Here is a 14981-nt window from a genome sequence, read left to right as displayed (position 1 = left end):
CGGAGTTGTCATTTCTTGACTTCCTTCGAACACATGACACTTCAAAAGCTAATTGTCCTTTGTATAAGCGGCAAAAATGTCTAGTTGGTATCAAATATGTTTCTTATTTCAACCCTGACTTCTTTTTTCAATTTTTCTCATGAACAAGGCCCACAGTAAGTTAGAGGAATTGACACATCCAAATCATGACACATTGCCTGATGATTTAAAGTATTTTGCTTCATGTCTTGTGAACATTCCACAACTACTACGAGAACAAGAGGTGCGAGAAATGTTGCAGAAAGAGGGCCATAAAAGTTATTTCATTGACAATGTTGTAAATTACATGGCTAATATGAGAAATTTGTACGAACTGTGGCAAGTTCAAATTCTCCAAAATGATGATTTTTTATCTTTGCCACTTCGATCCGAGCATGAAAATCTTGATCCAATGCAAACAGCTGTGGTTGCCACGTTGAAATCGTTTTTGCAACTGCGAACACGGTATTACAATTCTGCCCGTTCTTCTGACTATGACTGCTCAGTGCAGTCTCAGGTTCATGGGCAAGGTAATGCAGAATCTCCCCATAATGAGTGGACGAGAATAATTTCTGTGACAGGAAAAGCAGGCACAGGCAAGACTAAGTGCCTTCATTGCTGCATCCAGTACATCATTGAAAAGGAGCTCATGTGTCTGGTTGCTACACCTACTGGCTTCCTTGCATCATCTTACCGTGCAATATTTGATAAAGATATGCAAATACAATCCATTCCTCATTTTCCATTCCAATTGATGAATCTCCACCACAAGTCAACTGGACACTTTCCATGTATGACTTGATTATTATTGACGAGGTGTCTATGGTTCCTCTGTCGAGTTTCAACCATATTCTCTCAACCGTACAACAGCTGCCAACACGACCCATTCTGCTAATTTCTGGTGACAAATGCCAATTGCCACCCATAACAACTGTAAATAACCGTATTACAAATACAAGCAGTGTCTATCAGCTAGAATCTTTGCCCAGAATTTCGAGATCTTTCAACCTCACTCATCAGCATCGCTGTATTGACGAAGAATACTCCCAAATTCTTAACCATTTGCGTTATTGGAGACCCACGACTGATATGTTGGAGAAACTTCAACAAGGACGTCTGCTCCATCACTCACAGTCCATTAATGACACAGACCTACTATCTATTATACGGGACAATGCTTCAAGCACATTTCTAACTGTATCAAGAAATGCCCTTTCACGAATAAATAATCTGATTTTAAAAAACCTGTTTTCACCAAACCTTTATGTTGGTACGGTCCAAATGGACAATGAAGACGTACCAACTGACATTTTTAAGGGCATGCGTATCATCATAACCCAGAATAGGGATAAGAAGAGTGGAATAGTCAATGGTCAACCTGCTGTTGTTCTAATGATGAAAAGTTTGACAGTTCTTATCAAACTGCCCAATGGAAAAACAGCATCTCTATACCCAGTTTCTAGCATAATCAACCAATCAGATGAGAGGGGTGAGCAGAATGGGAGTGTTAGGATGTGCTACCCTTTTGTGCCAGGATATGCCATCACTATCTGCAAATCACAGGGCCAAACACTTGGCAATGTTGTAGTTTGGTTTGACACAGAGAACCTTGGCCAAGGCGGTGCCTATGTGTGGTGGCATTGCGGTGGCAATGTCATTCAGGCTTCGCATCACGTTCCTAAGTGATTTATAAACTCATGAATTGGCGATGTTCGTTTGGATACAAAAATGAAAAAGAATTTTATTAACCTATTTCTTTTCTTGTTATCTAGATGTCATTCAAACAAAATGCCTCACCAAATAAAGTGACATATTTCAAGCATTTTCCTCATTATTTTCTACGTCCATATGATGCACAACTTCAATACAACCAGCAGGAATTTGTCGAAAAATTGAGTGCCAGAAATTGTGAGTGGATGACCAGACCTAAGATCGCGCTGAGCGAAGCAGCCCAGGCCTTAAAGGGAAAACTGGGAAATCTTAAAGTCGGCTAATTTCCTAGAATCATCCGTGCAAAACCAGCTTGAACGCGTGTTGACACCCATGGAGCAAACGCTGACAAATTTGGATGCAAAAGACAAGTCGTCACATACAAGTGGTCAAGATATATACCAAATCATGCGTTGGGCATTGAACAATTCCGAACTTGATGCTAGTCTTAGTCATTGGATGCAACAGTCAGCTGCCTTTTTTGTGGTCCTAGCGCAACTCCGAGCAATGCGTGGCTTGCTTACAAACCCCCAACATTACGCAACGAAATTAATGAACGATGATCCTCCAGCTATTAATTTTAAAAGAGAGAAGAGTATCGCCTCCCTGCAACAAATGTTGACTGCAATGTGCACAACAAATCCTGCAGGGGTTAGCACATCATCTGGGCCTGACATGCAGACGCTAGCACAGCAACTAACTGATCCATCTGTTTCCCGCCCATCGACATCTTCCCTACAACCACCAGATATGCTATCATCCGGTCTGCAAGATCCTACAGCAGCAACCCATAACCAACAACCAATGCCAACAACATCTGAAAATATATCACAGGCATCACCTTTTACCAACCAGTTAATGAATATGATTTTGTCATTACAAAGTCAAATGCAACAGATGCAACAGACCCATCAACAACCGGCCCCTGTACCACAACAGGACCACAACAACCCGCACCTACAGGAGATCATCAGCAATCAAGCGGAAAAAGGAAACGAAACAAAAAGGAAACACCGACAGTAGTACAACAACCGCCGCTTCAAACAGATGAACAACCATCTACAAGCACTGCAGTTATCCCGATGGAATCATCGGTGCAAGCAGAAACCGAGGAACAACAGCGACCAAAAAAGGCAAAGAAACAAAAGAAGGCAAACAAAGAAAAATCCAAGTAAACTTTGATCAAGGTAAAAGTAAATTGACAGACAGGCTTTTTAATTAATAAAAAGTAGTCCAATTGTTGTGTTATATAGATAAAAAAGGTCATTCTGTTAAAAATTAGATTTAAACAACGAGTATGTACATATTGACATACACATTTAGGAAATAAACTTTTTTTTGTTTATGAAATGTAACAGTTTCACAAGGTTTTTCGCTATTAAAAAACTTGTAATTATAAGTTAACACAAAAATGCTTCATTTATGTTAAAAAATATTCGAATTATCAAACTCGAAACCTCATGTGTACTTAATTAGGGTATGGTAAAGAGGGTGGGTAAATCTCACTGACAAGTCTTGGTTGATCCCTGTGGTAACTTTTCTGACACCCCTAGCTTAAAACTCGTGAAGACTAAGGGATCGATAGGCCATGCTTTCACAGTTTGTATTCATACTGAAAATCAAAATCAAGTGAGCTTTTGCCCTTTTGCTCTACATGAGATTTCCGTTCTCATTGAGCTCACCTTAGGACACCTGCGTTATCATTTGACAGTCGTGCCGCCCCAGCCAAACTCCCAACCTGACAGTGTCTTCGGCTCGGATCGACCGGCAGAAGAGCGATCTTAATGCTAAAAAGTGGACGTTGAGGTCCAGCTCCGCTTCACCGAATAAGTAAAAAACGATAAGAGTAGTGGTATTTCACCGGCGGATTGCTCCTCCCACTTATTCTACACCTCTCATGTTTTTTCACAGAGTCAGACTAGAGTCAAGCTCGACAGGGTTTCTTTCCCCGCTGTTGCTGCCAAGCCCGTTCCCTTGGCTGTGGTTTTGCTAGATAGTAGATAGGGACATTGGGAATCTCGTTAATCCATTCATGCGCGTCACTAATTAGATGACGAGGCATTTGGCTAGTAATACATTTATCAAATTCTTTAATCGATAAATGTACATTTGGGCATGAGATTGCAGCCTCACAATTAAATAATTATACACAATATAAAAAGAAATATATACATATGCAGCTGTAGAATTGTTTATATGATTTCTACCCACAAATATTATAAGTAGAGTTTAGCGTTAAATAAGTGTCTCAATATATGTATTCTTTCAGTCCAATTTGTCTCCAATTCATTCATCCAAGCTCAAAGCCTCATCCCAATTTGTTGTCTCCGATCTGTAAGTTCCTTTCTTGAAGTCCAGCCAAATTTTATAGCCCTTCTCCATCACTATAACACTAAGTATCTCTATTTCAGACTTATTAAACCCAAACTTATCAGATAAAAGGTTGTGAGACGGTTTAACGATGGCACCCCTCCAATTAAAACTAATCGAGGAGAAGTTTACCTCCGCCGCTCCGCTCACTCCCTACACCCAGTTGCGGACATGCTCAGTATTATAGTAGCTAACTTTCCTCGAGTGCACATCTTTACGGTGGCCCAGAAGGGACACCACTTACAACAAAAATATCTGCTGCAATAGTAATTTTGCGCTATTGCTGTCTTTTTAATTTTGTGAAACACATTGCTTCAAACAAAAAATATGGCACGTCGATGGCTACGATAAACTCAAACCCTACGGTTTTTCCATACACGGTTGCATCGACGGCTTTAGCCGAAGAGTATTATGGTTGCGAGTTCAAAGGTCAAACAAAAATCCCAAGACAATTGCAAGATATTTTTATGATTATGTCAAAGCCAGTGGTGGATGCCCGGTTCGTCTTTTGACTGACCGGGGAACTGAAAATGGCTTAATTGCTGCGATGCAATGTTATCTTCGGGCTAATGGGGAAGATGACTTTGCTGGAGCAAAAGCTCACCAGTATTTGTCAAGTCCTCGAAACCAAAGAATAGAGTGCTATTGGTCCTCGCTACGAAAACTGCGTTCTGGCTGGTGGATAGATTTTTTTGCTGACCTATTGCAGTCTGGTATCTTGGACCTGACAAATGAGATCCACAAAGATGCACTGTGGTTTTCGTTTGCAGGTGTTCTTCAGGCAGATTTGGACAAAGCCAGAGAGCAATGGAACTCACACAGGATAAGGAAATCTCACGAGACCACTGTACCTGGGGTTCCTGATATTCTGTACTTTCTCCCTGAGCAATCAAGGGAAGAGAGGGAAGATTGCCTTGTGCATGTTTCATCGTGCAAATTAGAAGAAGTAGAAAGAGAAATACTTGGTGAAGAAGAAGTAGAAGAGGAAATAGATGAGGTGTGTGAGGAATATTTCCATTATGTTATGGAAAATAATGGTCTAACATACCCAGCAACAATTTTTGAGGCTGGAGAACTATTTCAATCACTAGTTAGTTATGCTGCAGGGGTACCTGAAACTATGTAAAGCAAAATGCTGTGGTAAATTTAAATCTGAACAGCATTGTGTTAATCTGTGAACAGCATTGTGTTAATTTTATTAGGAAAAAAAAATAGGAGATATATTGAGTTTATTCTAATTAATTGCAAAAATGTTTAAAGGTGCAAAATTTTAATCCAAACTTCAACAAAGGTAACATATGTTGCTCTACATACAGTAGCAATGTAAAACAGTTCAGCATTTCAAATTTAGCAAGAATAATATACACTACTAGCTATGCTCACAATGACAAATATCCACAAGTGTTTGAGTACTTCCAATTTCTTTCACAGGTAATGATTTTGAAACACTTATGCTAATGATTTTGAAAAAAGTACCGCAACAATGGTGTAAAAATGTCATCATGAAAAGGATAATATGAAAGTCACCATAAATAACCCCTTTAATCTGTAGAGAAGGTGTGGCTTTTGATCACTACCACATCTACAGTATATATGTCAAATATAGAATATTATTATTCTTCCTTTAACAAATAAACACAACATCTTTTTTATAGAATAATAAACCTATCTCTGTCCAATGCCATAGTCCTGAAATATATCTCCATGACATTTAAAGCAAATACCTCAGTGCTACATTTTGTGTATCTGTCATTAACTGGTATGCAAATTGTTAAAGCACATGTATTGCCAGTTAACCTCTTATGTGCATCAGTACACAGATGATCAAATGCCAAAGAACCTTTAAAATTAGGGAATCGTGAACCACTCCCAAACTGTAATATGTCATTAAGGGAAAGCATTTTGACAACAGCAGAATCATCTGCACCAACTGCCTCATTAGAATCATTCCAGTCAGGGCAAGCAATGACATGGGATGTTAATTTACCAGATTTAGCTTTTTTGAGAAACTGTTGCCATTTGTACACAATTTCTGTCTCTTTCTCATGTTCATTTGTGCCAACAGATGAGAAACAGGGTTTAAAACATGCTTTGACATTGTCAGTGTTTACGTCTTGATACACTAACTCTGCCAATCCTGCTTGAAAAAACTTACATAATTCAGGCAAAACACCAAAGGCTTTCAAGCCTTTGCAAAAACTAAAAATTTCCTCTGCAACACTGCTTATTACAATATGCTTAGAGCAAAATCTAATTAGATCATCCTTGTCTTTCAAAGTAATAACAGGTTTTGTGTATCCCATATTAAATCTTTCAGAAAAGGAATTAACTAAATCTGAAATCTCCATCTCATTATTGCAAGCTTGTATCTGAAGAAGTTTTTTTTTAAACTCTGATTCTGTTGGGACTTCATCCAAAACAACCTCAATTGGATTGTCAAGAATAAAAGATGCAACTGACTGGCAAAAAAAATGTGGCCCAGGACACCTATTTAATAAAGCAAGGGCAGTTAATTTACCAAACATCTCAAACTTGCCCACTTCTAATGCATGCAAATTGTGCCTAAAGGTTAAATTGGGATAGCTACCACGGAGTAAATTCCCACTGTTTAACATACCGTTAAAAAAGATTGTAAAGAACTCTCTAGTGACACCCCCAGTATCAACTCCCTCCTCCCCAATGAACTTGACCATAATTCTACCCTTAATATCATCATCCATAAGCTGTTCAAATGTCCTCTCCACCAGGTGGTTTCTGGTTACTTCAATAACAGTATACTGGTCATTAGGTATACTATTAATTTTAACCTCAAGTGCTTGCTCTAGGGAACAGGCTTTTGCACAAACATTTTCATCATTCTCTTCAGTTTTGCTAAGAGAGTGTGTACTTTCACCATGTTCGCTCTCGTTGATGGCAAGTAAAAGGAATGGGTCATCATCATCATCCATAACAAAATTAGGTGGGTCATCTACAGTTGCAGTAACAGTGCCAGTGGGGATTGTCATCACATTTTTATCATCTTCGGTCATGGTGACAGTACTACCAGTAATATACGATTGGAATTAGGTTTGCTCTCTAACCCATATTGTCAATGTCATTTTCATCTGCTGATGACCAATCAGATAGCTGATTGTACTCAAACTCATCACGTAGGCAAAGATAAAATGTCAGCTTTTTGTAGTCTTTTCGAGATGGCTTCTTTATATTTCATTAGAGAGAATTCTCGTTAGTTCCTGGAACAAAGTACGTCTGACTAAATCAGGATAAAGAAGAACATATGGGCTTGCACGATCAAATGACTGATCGAAGTTCCCATTTGATGACAGCTTCCTTAATTAATTCATCTCGACCGATATCATTTCTTACTTTTAATATATGCGTCTTATTGCGGCGTGTTTTGAACACGCCATCATTAACATATGCCAAGCCAACTTTGATTTCGACTTCCTTGACCTTGGGCTCTTTTGCCTTCTTCGCCGATGTTGATGTCTCATTTCCACGTTTCTTTTTCTTCGATGGTTTAAAACCCTCTTGTCTACTAGCTTCTCGAATGCGATAGAAGTCTCGAAAACTCAATGTTGATGACGGACCACGAGATCGACAGGTAGTGGTCGGTGTTGTAGTACTCGGCGGTGTTGCGATACTTGTTGTAGTTGTTAGCGTACTATGTGGCAAAACTTTTGATAGTTCTTCTCGCAGAGTTTGTTGGACTGCATCCCGGATATCATCTTTAAAATTTGCTGACATAATAAATCTAAAATCTCATGAATATTTAAACCAATAGGTGATAAACAAAGCATGGCCGAGCAAAATTTGAAACGGAGTCACATGTATTCCTGTGCTTCCACTACTAAATGTAATATTCTATTTCACCTGCGCGCGCAGGGTTTGAAGAAGTTTAGTAAGAGATGTTGTTCATTTTTATTGTGATAGTGCATGTTTATTTTAAACAGAGTGGAATATTTTTGTTTGAAGCAATGTGTTTCACAAAATTGAAAGAAAGCAATAGCGCAAAATTATTATTGCAGCAGATATTTTTGTTGAAAGTGGTGTCCCTTCTGGGCCACCGTACATCTTCCAGGTCCGCGTTATCGGCTGACACAGTGACATCGACCAAAAAGCAAGTGCCATCGCAATTCCAGACCAGCAGGTCAGGACGTCTTATGCCGGCAGGTGTTGGAATAGCTGGCTCGACAAGCACGGACCACTTTTTTTAACACAATTTTAACGGTCCGCGCTAAGATAGAATTATGTCGATCTATCCTGGCTCCGCTGGTCCTAGGACAGACCTGGAGAATGTGCCCAAGGGACTCCGGACGTGCACAACCGTCACAGGCCACCAAACGTTGTGGACGGCCACGTGCCATCCTAGTGGCAGTTGGCATTAAATTGCCTCTTATCATGATGGCACCGATGTAATTGGCGCCAGACATAAGATAACTAGGAAAACCCACCCAGTTGTGCACGTGGGGAGTGTTGTTACTCTGTCTTAATCCCCTTCCATCTACAGACTTATGTAGCCCGCTGTGAGCGCACGCCTCAGCCCCGCTTTATCACAGACAGGTACATCCCCCACCAGTTGTACCTGCGAATCTTTCCTGAGCATGTCCACAACAATTGAAGACCGAGCAACGACGGCAACCACCGGGTCAGCGCAGCTTAGAAGTTTTTCATACCTAGCTTTTCGCATCAAGGGAATGGCATTTTTCAAAACTGCCACCCCGAGGCCGCCTTCCGCAAATGGTGCATGGATAAAAAAGTTAGAGGTGTCTTTAGGCAATTTAAGCCACCGTCTAACCGCACCACGAATTTTGATGTCCAAAAACTCGAGAAACTTCTTAGTGCTGTCGGTTAAGACCAATTGATGATACAGGGCAGGTAAAACATGTTGCCTTAGGATATACATTCGTTGCTGGGGTTTCAAAGGCGCTTTACCTAAGTTATTCAACATCCTTTGCAACGTACCGGCTACATTATTTACCGGTCCCTTAGCCCCAAAGGGAATTCCCAAATAAACATATACCTGCTTGATGGACTTAGCAGGTATAACACTTCCGTTAACGTGCAAATGCTCGTAATGATTAACTACCCATCTCTTGCGCTTGCCATCCACATCAATCCGCAAAGAGGCGGACTTACCAGAGCTGCCAGCACTTATGCTCAAGCCACATTTTTCGAGGTGTTCATGAAAAACATTAATCTGACTCTGGGCTCCAACTGATGTTGTTGTTAGTAGCCCAATGTCATCAGCAAAGGCTAAATGATTAATTCTCACACCCCCAAGATTCACACCAAGTTCTGGGTCCAATGTTGATAAAGCCCAGTCTATAACCGCATTAAATAAATGCACAGACATTGGATCACCCTGCTTCCCCCTGTCTCACATAAATGGGCTCGCTTTTTTGTCCCGCCACCCGAATTCGTGTTTGGCTACGGGAGTAAAATTCCTTCAAATATGTAAGAAAGGGGGAGGGATCCCCATTCTCCGTGCGGCGATCAAAATACTATGGTGAGAAACAGAGTCGAAGGCCTTTGCAATGTCAAGAAAGACAACATTCAATGGCAGGTTGTTATCGGTATGATGTTTTATAATAGCCCTCAGAAGCACCACATTCTCCGCCAGCCCATCACCAGAGCGAAATGCCTTTTGCCTGTCCGAAAAAGGCATGGAAACACCCATTCGCTTTGCCATGAGTTTGTGAAACAGCCTGATTATAAATATTGCCATGGTGATTGGTCTATGCTTTGGTGGTCTAATATCTTCCCTATCTTTAGGGATTAAAACAGTCTCTCCCAGACAGCAAATGCAAGGGCAGTACCCAGACAGTAGCCACAGGTTGAGACGTGCTTTTAGCTCGTTAACAGGAAGCTGCCTTAGTTGTTTTAAGACCATACCATCGGGACCTGGTGCACCTGGCTTCATGGCTTTCATGGTCTTATCAAGCTCAATTTGGGTGACTGGATCAATAAGATCCCATAGGACAGGCCCAATAGGGTCTGGTACCCTATCATCCACCATCGATTCCTTCTCAAAAATAACTCTCCAAAAAGGCTCTAATTCTTCTAGAGACATACACTGAGTTGGTTTATCCCAACTCCCATCTAACACACATTTCGCACAACGGGCTTTATTTTTTCGAAAAAGATCCTGCACCTTCTTGTATGTTGCCCTTCTCTTATTTTGTGCTGGTCTCCGACTCTTCCTCGCTTTTCTACCAGAGCTCTCGGGTACGACAGAAGCAGCCCCTTAATGCTCGGTCGATTCCTGAGAGCTTCTACCGGGTTTCCGCCTACCCCTCTTTCGTGGTACGACTCCTGCTCGTTTCCTTGCAGTCATCGATTCCATGAAGAGAGTAAAATCCCGGTCGATAAACTGGCGTATCTCATCATTTGGGCGCCCCGGATCAATAAAATCCACCTCTAGGCCTCCCAGAAAGGGAAAATTATCAATTTCATCTTTCACTTTGGCCACCCATGCTTCATGATGTGGACCGCAAGATTCCCTATCAGCACTACACCCCGTACTAGGCCAACAGTGCCGTTCAGGGGGAGCGCCACCTAGAGCAGGTTCTTCCGGCACAGGAGGGGGTCGACAAGTCATGGGCTCATCCCGAAATTCACGAAGCAGGCTTTGGTACTTTTTATTGGATGCTCGCCTAACACCTTTAATGCTCTCAAGTGAGCGGTGTGGCAGTACCTTAGCCAGCTTCTGGTTCAAAAATTTGATTCCCAGCCCACAGGCGAACCTCCTCCCTTGCCAGAAGAACCAGCTCCTCGTCATCCCACCGAGCTTTCACACGAGGTTCCGGCACGTTCTTCTCATGAAAACTTTCGGCATGCATTCTCCTCTCATGCACAGTCAAACCTCTTTTAGACTTAAACGTTTTGTGGCAGTACTCACAAACAAACAAAGTACTACATCCGCTTGAAATGGTAAAAGTGTCGACAGATGCGTCACATACGACATCTGTATTGTTTCTCATGCTGTCTGTTTCCGACACACAGGTTCGACTAGGCCGAATCCTAGCAGACATGTTCGCAGTGCCAACTATAGAATATTGCTCTTATATCAGTAAATCGCGGTTTAATATTACACAAAGCAATAGTTAGCACTGACAGGACCCACGACGTGAACGTCTGTCTGCATCGGGTCCCAAGAGAGTCATAGTTACTCCCGCCGTTTACCCGCGCTTGGATGAATTACTTCACTTTGACATTCAGAGCACTGGGCAGAAATCACATTGCGTCAACACCAGTCACCAGCCATCGCAATGCTTTGTTTTAATTAAACAGTCGGATTCCCCTTGTCCGTTCCAGTTCTAAGTTGGTTGTTAATCGCCTGCCGAATCGACCTGACCGTCACAGCTGAGTCAATCCACGCGAAGTCCCTTCGCAGTCCGACTTCGATGCGCAGCAAGCCACGCATCTCCGTCAGCCCACGCCGAGTCCTCGCGCTTCACGTCCCAGCCCGACAGACCCAACCCTTAGAGCCAATCCTTTTCCCGAAGTTACGGATCTATTTTGCCGACTTCCCTTACCTACATTGTTCTATCAACTAGAGGCTGCTCACCTTGGAGACCTGCTGCGGTTATGAGTACGACCAGACAAGAAAATGAACGACTCGCTCGGATTTTCAAGAGCCGTCGAAAGCGCACCGGACCCCAAAAGAAGTTTGGGGCTTTACCGGACGTGAAACCCTATCTCCGGCTAAACCGATTTCAGGGTAACGTTGCCCATTAAAAAGAAAGAGAACTCTTCCCGGGGCTCTCGCCGACGTCTCCGAGTTCAGAGCTCTTGCCGCTTGTGCCACTAGGTGCAGTATCCCTGTTCTGGTTCGGGAATATTAACCCGATTCGACGATTTGTAACGGAATTTCCCTATCTCTTAGGATCGACTAACCATGTCCAACTGCTGTTCACATGGAACCTTTCTCCACCCTATTCAGGCACAGTTCACCATCTTTCGGGTCCCAACAGATACGCTCTTACTCAAACCTCTCTGAGAGCAGACAAGGTCGGTCGATGATGCGGCGACGAATGTGAACGCCGCTTCTCACCTCAACCGTCCGAGGACGGCCTTTACTTTCATTGCGCCCACGGGTTTCATGACCCGGAGACTCGCGCACATGTTAGACTCCTTGGTCCGTGTTTCAAGACGGGTCGGATGGAGCCGTATGGTCGTCAGCATCCTAGGCGCGTAGGGTGCGAACACCGTCATGATCAACAGGCAGCGGTTCGAGCGCACAGGCGTGCCGTCCGCCACGGTCGACATGCCGGACCGATCGGTCGGGTCGCCAGCTGAGCACGCGCCGCAGACCACGGTCGCCGACGAGCTATGCGAGCGCAAGTCTTAACAACCAGCCGCGAGGCCGGTCCACCTTCCTTGCGACCTTATCGCCCGTCGACAACCGACGCTGACGCTCGCTCGCCAGAAGTGCGCCGTCCACGCACCGCGTCCGAGCGCGTCTCGTCCATGCGGATCGAGAGCGTGACCGTCGGGATGCGCGAGCGACTGAATCTGGCGGGGCGAATTGCTAACTCCATTCGCTTCCCTTTCAACGGTTTCACGTACTCTTTAACTCTCTTTTCAAAGTCCTTTTCATCTTTCCCTCACGGTACTTGTTCGCTATCCGTCTTGTTCCTGTATTTAGCTTTATATGGAGTTTACCACCCGTTTTGGGCTGCATTCCAAAACAACCCGACTCTTCGAAAGCACATCGCGAGCGCTCGAGCATTGCCACGTACGGGGTTGTCACCCTCTGTGACGTGCTGTTCCAAGCAACTTAGGCAGACTCGTTGCGCCGGGAAAGTACTTCTCGAAACTACAATTCGCTGCTGCAACACAACGGAGATTTTCAAGTTGAGCTGTTCCCTCTTCATTCGCCATTACTGGGGGAATCCTTGTTAGTTTCTTTTCCTCCGCTTAGTAATATGCTTAAATTCAGCGGGTAATCTTGCCTAAAATGAGGTTAATGAATGAATCAATGGAATATGTTGCGCGCGTCGGCCGGCACGCGCGATACGAAGAGCTCCCTTGCTATACAATAGTTTAGGCTTCGTTCGCGCGTCGGTAACGTCGCGATGGCAACGTGTGCTGCACTTCGAGGGACGCGCCGCTTCGAGCTGCCGCAGGACGCCCCAATTGAGTCGAAACCGACTCGGCGTTTCGTTAACCAACACTCAGACAGACATGCTCCCGCTATAACCGAGAGCGCCATTTACGTTCAAAGATTCGATGATTCACTGAATTTTGCAATTCACACTACGTATCGCAGCTGGCTGCGTTCTTCATTGATGCACGAGACAAGAGATCCACTGTTAAAAGTTGTATATATATATTTGCATGAAAATACATACGCACAGTTAAACTTCGACGTGTTGTGTTTGAAAAAGTAAAATGGGGAGGCCGGGCAATGGCGAAATGAAGCGCTCATCGCGTTTCGAGATCGATGTGTCCATCCACCAAACATTTAAGAGCAAACGAGCGCTCACCTCCCTCGTGGTTTGTAAGTTCACAGCGCGTTCGATTGCCGATCGAACGTTGATGATCCTTCCGCAGGTTCACCTACGGAAACCTTGTTACGACTTTTACTTCCTCTAAATGATCAAGTTTGACCAACTTTTTGGACGTCCGTCGGATGGGCCGAAGCCCATCTGACAGTGCCAATCCGGAGGCCTCACTAAACCATTCATCGGTAGTAGCGACGGGCGGTGTGTACAAAGGGCAGGGACGTAATCAACGCGAGCTGATGACTCGCGCTTACTAGGAATTCCTCGTTCAAGATCAAGAATTACAATGATCTCCCCAGCACGACAATGATTCACAAGATTACCCACACCTTTCGGTGAAGGAGCGACTTGTTGCCATCGTTGAAATCATTCAGATTTCAAGTATGGAAAAGCCAAATATTACTGTATAGCTATGAAATGCCTATCAAAAGCCTCTTGATACAAGGTATCTAATGGTAGGCATTACATCCCTGTAGCTCGAATAAAACTAAAAAATAACAGGAAATATGTGTGGACATTGTGTAATTTTGATATATTCCAATAAGTGTCAGATTTCATGGAAAGCTGTTAGCTACTGCCTATCAAAAGCTTCCTCTTGATACAAGGTCTAATGGTAGGCATTACATGCCTGTAGCTTAACAGAACTAAAAATATAACAGAAGTATGTGTTTTAGGTAATATTTATATTCCTATATCATTCAGATTTCAAGTATGAAAAGCCAAATATTAACTGTATAGCCATGAAATGCCTATCAAAAGCTTCCTCTTGATACAAGGAATCTAATGGTAGGCATTACATCCCTGTAGCTTGAACAGAACTAAAAATATAACAGAAAGTATGTGAATTTTGTGTAATATTTATATAGTCCTATATCATTCAGATTTCAAGTATGGAAAAGCCAAATATTAACTGTATAGCCATGAAATGCCTATCAAAAGCTTCTCTTATACAAGGAATCTAATGGTAGGCATTACATGCCTGTAGTTTGAACAGAATAAAAATATAACAGAAAGTATGTGAATTTTGGGTAATATTTATATAGTCCTATATCATTCAGATTTCAAGTATGGAAAAGCCAATATTCACTGTATAGCATGAAATGCCTATCAAAAGCTTCCTCTTGATACAAGGAATCTAATGGTAGGCATTACATCCCTGTAGCTTGAATAGAACTAAAAATATAACAGGAAATATGTGTGGACATTGTGTAATATTTTGATATAGTCCTGTCAGATTTCAAGTATGGAAAAGCCAAATATTACCTGTATAGCTATGAAATGCACATCAAAAGCTTTCTCTTGATACAAGGAAGCTAATGACGCGCATTAAATTCACTTACACACGACCAAACTAGAATTTAAAATGAAAATATG

General features: G+C 42.6%; 1 non-coding gene across 1 annotated transcript; it reads right to left on the bottom strand.

Annotated features, from left to right (window-relative positions):
• Positions 1-13271: 13271 nt before the first annotated feature.
• Positions 13272-13424, bottom strand: LOC114544703. The gene has a single exon (XR_003690518.1). It is a non-coding gene; the product is annotated as a 5.8S ribosomal RNA (ribosomal RNA).
• Between the last annotated feature and the right edge of the window lie 1557 nt (positions 13425-14981).

This window comes from Dendronephthya gigantea, unplaced genomic scaffold (assembly GCF_004324835.1).
Source record: "Dendronephthya gigantea isolate DGI-Jeju-01 unplaced genomic scaffold, DenGig_1.0 000912F, whole genome shotgun sequence".
In the NCBI taxonomy this organism is placed as follows: domain Eukaryota; kingdom Metazoa; phylum Cnidaria; class Anthozoa; order Malacalcyonacea; family Nephtheidae; genus Dendronephthya; species Dendronephthya gigantea.
The sequence above is the reverse complement of the archived record's forward strand: the minus strand, read 5'-3'. Positions and strand labels throughout refer to the sequence as shown.